The sequence below is a fragment of the Marmota flaviventris genome, chromosome 17 (assembly GCF_047511675.1).
Source record: "Marmota flaviventris isolate mMarFla1 chromosome 17, mMarFla1.hap1, whole genome shotgun sequence".
NCBI lineage: Eukaryota > Metazoa > Chordata > Mammalia > Rodentia > Sciuridae > Marmota > Marmota flaviventris.
In genome coordinates this window covers 3,470,167-3,480,340 of record NC_092514.1, presented here as the reverse complement: position 1 = coordinate 3,480,340, position 10,174 = coordinate 3,470,167, and positions in this window count along the sequence as shown.

The following is a 10,174-nucleotide window of genomic DNA, read 5'->3' as shown; positions in this document are numbered from 1 at the left end:
ATACTAGCAGCATATTTGGGACACACTTGGGCCTATGGTAACCTTACGTATGCCACAATGACAAGATACTATTTAGGATCTTTCTAAATGGTATTAGTGACCACAGCTCAGATCAAATAATCAGATTACATATAATTTGGGCAAGAATAGACACAAAACCGTAATATGAAGCCTGGACTAAATGACAAGTCTTCGAGATACAAACATTGTCAACACATGCAAGGATCAAGAATTTCAGGTACACTTTACTTAAGGGGCAAAATAAAGTACTGGAAACTGAGCTTATAATAACCAAAAAGTGTAGAAACAAGTACAAAGTGTTTAAAACAGGGACTGTAAGGAAACACAATGAAGGAAAGCACAGAAAAAATAATTTATTACTATGTTAGACAAACTTAACAGAGAGATAAAAGTAATGAAAAAAATCAAATATAAATTTTTGAGCTGAGCAGTAAAATAAATAAAATGGAAAATGTGATAGTAGCTATAAAATAGAAGATAGTAGCTCAAATAGAAGAAATAAAGCATTATGTAAAATATTATATTGGATGAGAAAAATGAAGAATAAAAAAGAAAAAATATGAAATTAGAAACAAATATTCAGATTATTTAGGCTCAAGAGATAATGGAAGCCAGGGATAGTGACACTTGCCTATATCCCATGACTGTTGAAGTTAAGGCAGGAGGATTGGAAGTTTGAGGCCAGCCTCAACAAATTAACAAGACCTTGTCTCAAAGGAAAAAAATACAAAGGGCTCTGGATACAGCTCACTGCTAGAATTACCCTTGGTTCAATCTCCAGAACTGATGATGTTGATGATGATGATGATGATGATAATAATAATAATAATAATAATACAGACAGACATGAGTAAAAGCCCAAAAGATAGAAGAATTTTTAAAGAGATGACAATAGAAAAATCTTCCAAACCTAGAAAAATGATACAAACATTCTAGTATGAAAATGTAATAAGGTCCAAGCAAATCAACAAAATCAAAGGTCAAAGGTAATAAGTCAGATTCAAATCAACAAATCTACTCCAAAACATTATAACCAAGCTTTCAATGGTTGAAGACAGAGAAAGTATTTTTGAGGCAAAAATAGAAAAGAAATAACTAATATATATATAGCTTTTCTAATTCAAATAGCAGCAGATTTGCCAGTGGAAACCTTATAGACCACAGGAAGCAGAATGAGATACACTGAATACTGAAGAGGAAATAAACAAACTCTCATTTCCATTTCAGAGGATTTGTCACTGATATACAGGAATGCCTTTGATTTATGCGTGTTGATTTTATATCCTGCCACTTTGCTGAATTCATTTATTAGCTCTAATAGTTTCTTTGTAGACCCTTTTGGGTCTGCTAGGTATGGAATCATGTCATCCACAAATAATGATAATTTAAGTTCTTCTTTTCTTATTTTTATGCCTTTAATTTATTTCATCTGTCTAATTGCTCTGGCCAGTGTTTCGAGAACTATGTTGAACAGAAGTGGTGAGAGAGGGCATCCCTGTCTTGTTCCAGATTTTAGAGGGAATGCCTTCAATTTTTCTCCATTATGAAGTCAAACAACAACAAGTGCTGGCGAGGATGTGGGGAAAAGGGTACACTTGTACATTGCTGGTGGGACTGCAAATTGGTGCGGCCAATTTGGAAAGCAGTATGGAGATTTCTTGGAAAGCTGGGAATGGAACCACCATTTGACCCAGCTATTCCCATTCTCGGTCTATTCCCTAAAGACCTAAAAAGAGCGTACTACAGGGACACTGCTACATCGATGTTCATAGCAGCACAATTCACAATAACAAGACTGTGGAACCAACCTAGATGCCCTTCAATAGACAAATGGATAAAAAATGTGGCATTTATACACAATGGAGTATTACTCTTCATTAAAAAATGACAAAATCATAGAATTTGCAGGGAAATGGATGGCATTAGAGCAGATTATGCTAAGTGAAGCTAGCCAATCCCTAAAAAACAAATGCCAAATGTCTTCTTTGATATAAGGAGAGTAACTAAGAACAGAGTAGGGAGGAAGAGCATGAGAGGAAAATTAACATTAAAAAGGGATGAGAGGTGGGAGGGAAAGGGAGAGAAAAGGGAAATTGCATGGAAATGGAAGGAGACCCTCAGGGTTATACAAAAGTACATACAAGAGGAAGTGAGGGGAAAGGGGAAAAAGGGGGGGGGAGAAATGAATTACAGTAAATGGGGTAGAGAGAGAAGACGGGAGGGGAGGGGAGGAGAGGGGGGATAGTAGAGGATAGGAAAGCCAGCAGAATACAACAGACACTAGTATGTCAATATGTAAATCAGTGGATGTGTAACTGATGTGATTCTGCAATCTGTATACGGGGTAAAAATGGGAGTTCATAACCCACTTGAATCAAAATGTGAAATATGATATATCAAGAATTATGTAATGTTTTGAACAACCAACAATAAAAATTATTTAAAAAAATCTCAACCATAAAGTACAGCTATATACAAAACTACCTTTCAGAAATTAAGGAGGATGAAGACATTGTCAGATACACTGAAACTCACAGAATTCATAACCATCAAACATATCCAGTGAGAATGCCAAAGGGAATTCTTCAATCTGACAGAAGGAGGTGATACCAAGGAAAAAGAAAATATCACAATGTGAAAAACTCACTAGTAAGAGTAATGAGAGAATTCAGAATGTTTTTCTATTGTAAAAATGAAGAAGAAATAATCCATATTTGTATTTTGAAGACTAAAATCCAAGACGGATTCATTTCAGGGATGCAAGGATGGTCCACATAAATAAATTAATAAACATGACCCACCATAGCACCAGTTATGACATCTCAACACAAAATGTAATGGTCAACTTGAATTGTCACCTTGATTGTATTAAGAAAAGACATGGACTAAGAGGATTATGGGTGTGTCCATAAGGATGTGTTTAAGAATGATTGGCATGTGGGCTAGCCAATTAAAATGGAGACTTTCCCTAAGGATGGGCAGCACCAACGGATAGGATGATGGCTTGGATGGATTAAAAATTGAAAGAACAAGGAAGCAGCAGTAGATGCAAGCTCAATTTTTGAGATTGATCAAATTATATTAAGTGCATGCATGGCCATGATATGGTGAATATGACTATTATGTATAGTTAAAATGCATGAACACAAAACATTTAACTGTTTATACTTAATGGACCTAATTCAGAGTGTATGACAACTGAATACACAATAAATTATTTAGAGTATTTTTTCATAAAACACATTATTTGTAATGTAATGTTAAGATATGTTACCTAATCAAAAACAACCAAATAGCTAAAAATCAACAAGTCTAATTTCAAAATAGATAGTAGGCTCAAATAAGCATTTCTCCAAACAATGTATGCAAATGGCCAAAAGTATATGAAAAATTCTGATTATAGTGATAATCATCAGAAGAAATTAAATGCAAAATAATGATAAGATATCACTGTACACGTTGTAAAAATGGATCATATCAAATGACTGAAGGTAAAAGTGCTGGCAAGAATGCAGAGAAGTGGGAGCCCCTGAATACCTTTTTATAGAAAACAGTATGGAGGTTATTCAAACTTTAAAAATAGAGGTATCATATAATCCAGCAATGCCACTACTGGCTATATATCCAAAGGAAAAAAAATAGTATGTTGAGGAGACCTCAGTCCTCAGATGTTTATTTTAGCACCACTCAGGTGGCAGATAAATGTGTACCTACTAATGAATGGATAAAGAAAATGTGGCATGTATGCACAATAGAATTCTATTCATCCAATAAAATGATAAAACTCTTTCTTTTGTGATAACTGGCTGGATGTAGTGTTCATTATATTAGAACAATAAGCCTGACACAGAAAGTAAAATATTTCATTCTCTCACTCAGTGTAGAATCTAAAAGAATTGATCTTATATGTTGAGAGTATTATAGTTGATACCAGAGGCAGAGGAGATTAGTCAGAAGAGCAGTATTCAGAAAGTTTAGTGAATGAGTATTAAGTTATACTTGGATTGGAGAAATAAATTTCTGTATTGTACTGCAGAAAGGTAACTACAGATGATAATTGTGTTTCTCAGCTATCACTCTGACATGTACCACAAAAAAAACCACAACAATTTATAGAATAAAAGATTTGTTTTGACTAAGGGTTTCAGAAGTTTCAGTCTGTGTTCAGTTGTCTTCATAAGTCAGTGCATCATAGTGGAAGGTCATGGCAGAGCACAGCTGCTCCCCTCATGGTGTCTAGGAAGTAGAATGTGAAAACAAGGAAAGAGCCAGGAACAAGGTTAGACTTTCCAGACACTCCTTTTTGAGACCGATTCTCCCAGCTAGGCTCTGCCTCTCATAGTTTCCATCAGCTCCCTGTCCTGCCATCATATTATGAATTCATCAATGGGCTAATGCATTTATTACTAAGTTAGATCTCCCATAGCCCCACTACTTCCCAAGAGCCCCACCTCTGAACTTTGGTGCACTGGGATCAAGTCTCCAATTCTGAGGCTTTGAGGGACACTCGAAATGCAAACCATAACATGTACCTGTGTATGCTAACATTAATACTTGCAAAATTTTGATTATACTTCAGTTATTTTCAAAGAATTTGGACTGCTAAAGAAAACAACATATATTTACAACATGGTAATTTTCTTAGTATTAGCAATTTCTTAAGTATTTTGACAGTATTGATGATGTGAATCTATTATAACACTTGAAAAATTGTGTATCTATGCAATCACAAATAAATATCTCAGCTTCTCTGGGAACATTCTTGATTTTTTTTACATACATTAAAAATTCTGTGTAAAATGTCACTGTATAATAATTGCTCAGAATGACAATAATAATGCACTTTAGAATTAAATAAATTTAATAATGCCATACATTAGTGTAACTGCATAAGATAATTAGAATATATCTAGAATTCTTTATGATTACCCTCTGACATTTTAAATTTCAAAATAAATTTTTATACCTCATCATTTTAGCATATGTGTTTTCCATGCTGGGTACTATGAGTAAATAAGATCATATTTTTCTAACAATTTTAGGGCTCACAGCAAATTATTACTTCATTCATTAACTATCATTGTCAATTAGCTGCATTTGATTAGTAAGGCTAAAAATTGTATTTAACTTGAATGTCATTATTTCTTTAAATTACTTAATTTTACTGATTTTAGGTAGTCATTTTTCTAAGATGATAAACTCCCTGATGACAATTACTGTGTGCTTACTACATTACTTCATATATAGAACATGTGTGAGCCATTAGTTACTTCAGAGAATGGAGCTTATAAAAGATATGGACTCAAGGGATGGAGAATTAATATTTTGACATCATTAATAATATAATTGCCTTAGTTTCTGTGACCCATAAACAAATTAATAATGAGAGTTAAATCACATTTTACATTTGATAAATAACACTCCTTAACTATTAGTTGAACGTGGGTTGATTTTTATTTTTTTGGTGTTAAATAATATGTTAAACCTAATAGAACTTCTTGTCATTGCTTACAGACATAAGACAATTCAATATTCTAAGAAAGAAGGGAAAGAATGAATGAAGGAAGGAAGGAAGGAAGGAAGGAAGGAAGGAAGGAAGGTAGGAAGGAAGAAAAAATAATCAAAGAATATATTTGAAGTAAATCAGTATCTTTCTTGGCCTATACATAAAATGCCTATAAACTATATTATGAAAATTAAGGGATTTGAAGAAAATAATCAATGTTTTTGATATTATCTTTTTGTTATTTGTTGCTTCACTATTAATTAAACATGAGCCTTACATTCAAATGTTGAAAGCAGAAAATATATTCAGCATCAACAATTTGAATAATCACTAACAAACTAAATTCCTAAGTACCAATAAAATGAAACAACTCCACAATCCATCTGTTGTTTCTGATTCTTGATTTGTAGTTTGGATCTGGAATGTACCCTAAAGGTCCATGAGTTAAAGGTTTAGTCCTCAATTTGATGTTATTTGAAGGGGGCGGGGGGGGGGGGGGGCTTTAAAAGAGGATGTGTATTGGGAGGTTTTAGGACATGGGGGGCATGACCTCAAAGGGAATTGCAGGAACACAGTCTCTTCCTCTCTTTCTTTTGAATCCCAGCCATAAGGTAAAGAGTCTTCTCCACCCTAACTCCTTGCCAGGATCTGCTGGCTTGAACCAAGTCCAAAGTAGCAGGGCCAATTAGTTCAGCAATGAAACCTCTATAACTGTGAGAAAATATAAACTTTTCTCTTATTAAGTTGACTCTTCTCCAACATTGTTTTTTATAGCAATGTAAAGCAGATTAATAGTTATGCATTACATTAGAGGCAAAGGCCGTATCTTTCTGGGAACATAGATTTGACTTTTAGTTTTGAAAATACCAAGCCACATTCTCCAATGTTAATTTTATCGGTGAAAATAGCTATTGCTTTCTATTTGTCATCTTTCTATGTTTGTATCACAGGCCCAGGGTGTTATTTTTTGAAGAATGAAATATAAAGGACACAAAATTCATGACCATTGCTCCATTGGATGCTTTACTTCAGATGTCTCTGACCTTAGCCCTCATCTCCTTTATCTTCCTTAAATCTAATCTATCAGTACAATATTTCTCAGCAACCAAGTTGGAGACTCCAGTTTGACACATCCTGTATCCTTTCTCTATTTTTTCTAACACATTTCTTGTGATCACTTATTCTAGTTTTATCCTCCACACCATATAGTGTCCATGCCCTTCACTTCAATTTCCATGCATAAAGGATTTTTCTTGATGTGATTTATTGCATGTAGAGTAGGTAGTTAGTGATTATATGATATTTTTGCTAACTTTGTCTATCAAGCAAATATCTTAAGCCAAAACACAACAATTTGAGGCAAAATAGAGAATACAAATGTGCAAAATATGCCTGTGTATTTTTTAAAGGGAATGAAAGGATTTGAAAGTGTCATTATTACTAAGTCCTCCTATTCATTAGCGAAATGCTAGACATATTATACATGCTCAACAAGCATTGGTTGCATGAATGAATGACAGAGTGGAATACATGATCTATGAAATAGGATTAGTGACAAAAACACTCAAACAAAAGAGCAGCTTTTTAAAAATAAAGAATATCTGTACTATGATTTCCCACTCTCTAGTTTTCAATCTTCCAGAGGGTACATATTCTTATATGCCCCATAATGAAGAATCTTTCAGAAAATTTGATGACTTGTAAACTTTCACAAGAACAGATATGCAACAGGAAATCTCTCTTTTGATATAGTTGAGAAAATTACTGATCACAGAGCTAGGAGATGGAGTGTTTGTTCTGACTTAGTTACTGACTCTGTGACCCTCTTCAAGTTACTTAAGAGCTCAGTGATTCAATCTCTCTGCAAATGGAGATAAATAGTAGCTGTTCATGCCTACTTCACAGAGATATATGGGGGCAAAAGTCTTAGCATGTCTGACATATTTTAAAGAGAAAAAGCTGAACTACATATGTTCTGTACAATTAAATATTATACTATTATTGCATGCTGTATCCTAAATAAAAACTTATTGCTAAAAAAAAAAAAAAAAGAAATAGCCTGTGAGTTTCCACTCTCAGAACAGCTATGCAAATAAAGACAAAACTTTAAAAAAGCTAATAAAAATGCAATTCATTATAAAAAAAATAAAGAATAACAGCCATAAACCTAGAGATGCATCTAACAATCTCAAAATGTGTGTATCAAAATATTTGAGAAATGCTTGGAAAAATCCATACTAATTTAGAAAATCATGAGTAGAACTGTAAAAAAAATAGTAGAACAATAATGCATTGGTATTGTGTAAGGCATACCTAAAAATACATATTAACAAACTTCATTATCTAGGTATTATATATGTTCACAAAACAAGAGAGAAGAATACAGTTTTTAAAACATCTCTTTTCATCTAAGGTATAATGCAATTCTGCAGTTTTCTTGTTAATTTCCTATGTGGGTGATCTGGTGTTAAAGTCCTTCAATAATGTGATATTGGACTCTCTCTCTCTCTCTCTCTCTCTCTCTCTCTCTCTCTCTCTACATGCAGGACTATTAATATTTGCTTCATGTGTTTGGGTTCTCTATATTGGGTAGCTATTTCCTCTTGCTGAATTGATTCCTCTACTGTTATATAATGGGCTTCCTTTCTTCCTAAATATATAAATCAATAACGTTGAAAATAACAATAAAAACACATGAATATTTCTTCAGCAATCAATATAATGAATTTCATATAAAATGCAAATATTGTAATTAAAAAAATAGGCAATAAGATTGTTGTTCCTATACCTAAAGATTAATTGCTCAACATTGTTCAATATATTATGACTTTATTTCAAGGACTGTTGGAAGAATAAAAGTAGGAATTCCTTGTTACTTGAAGCATTGTTCATTATTGCCTCATTTTTACTGCATTGCAGAGATGGCGAAACAGATTAAAGAATGTATGTCTAATCTCCTCTTCAGTAATAAAGTTTTAGCAGTATTTTATGCTGATAAAATAATTTTTATTTCACTTAAATTCCAAAAAATACGTAGAATTTATCTTAGCAGATATACTAAATTATAAAATTTACTTCAAACAGTATATCACAATATCTTGATATTTAACAGAATCTTGCCTACAAAATCATCAAACTTAACTCTAACTGAAAATAAAATTTGACAATTATATGTATATATAATCATATATGCTATGCTTCATATATTCCTATAAGCTTTCAAAATGACATAAATCTTTGTTAAAGAACACTAGAATAAGGGCCAGAAATTTAATGGTGTTATACTTTTATAAATTACTTTAAGAAGTAATTTGAAATATGAAAAAATATTTTTTGGATGCAAAGGCATTCTCAGCAATGCTTCCAAGTATAAAGAGAATCTGGAAAATATTTATATGTCTATTAGTGAGCAAATAGCTAAATAAAATATATAGAATTTCATGATGTACTATGCAGTTAAATATATTCTATGAGATACTTTAATCACATAAAAATGCTTGCATTATAACATTAAATGAGAAAAACAGGATTAAAGTTGTACAGATATTATTCTATAAAATTATATAGAGAAAAAATTGCAAAGAAACACAAGAAAATCTTAGTAGTTGTTTTTGTTATTGTTTCCTTTCTTCTATTTTCATTTGTTTGTTTTCTCAAATCTCAACATTTGGGAATAATTAAAACTTAGAAGTCAGATTAAAGAAATTATTTGCGTGAATATAAAACAAGTCACCAACTGTCCCTTCCTACATCAGATTACAAATAAAAGTACTAAGTGAGTGTAGTTTTGAAAAAAAAAAGTTTAATAAAATCCCACTTTGAGCATGTGAAGAAACGAAGACCTAGGATTTGTTATTGTTATTGTTTTGTTTTGTTTTTTGCCCATACCTTTATACCTGTCATTGGAAGAATCACTTTATACCAATAAACAATTTAATTGAATCTAAAACTTATTAAACCATATGAATTCCAAATTTCTGTCAAATTATGTCAGATATAACATTGTTGATTTTGAAGTGATTTCAGTACTTCTAAATTTAAATGCCATTTAGCATTCTAAAAGTAGGCATTCTAAGAAATAATTTTGGAGAATTTAAACATGCTCCTTCTGTAACTCAGACCAAAGGCACTAAGAGGTGGTAAAAGGTGATCTCAAGAGTGAAGGGCAGTCACTGTCAGTAAGTAGTATGGTTTGAATGCTGGCTAGACACCAATACATCAGTGTGCAGTAGCGCCTGTGTTTACTTTTGAAACTGTATCCCCTTTTCAAGCAGGCTCTATTATACCACAAATGCAAGGTCTGGGAGTCTTTGGATAAGAAACTCCAGTCAAGAAAATTGATCATTTTCCCCTATGTTATCTTTCAACCTGTAAATAAAATAATAATAATTTTATTTTTAGTTCTTTCTGTATGAGCACCTAATTTCCCTGCTCTGCTTCTCCCCATGGAGATATCTTACGGTGACATCAATCTCCACAAGTTTTGGAACTTCACTATTCTTACAAGAATGAGAGAATACATACAATCAATTCAACAACAAATATCATTCTTTATTACATTTTATTTATAAATATACAGATTCATGTAGATGACTCTTTTATGAGAAGTTTTAAAGAGTGTTAAGATGAACTTTGGGAACAGAATGC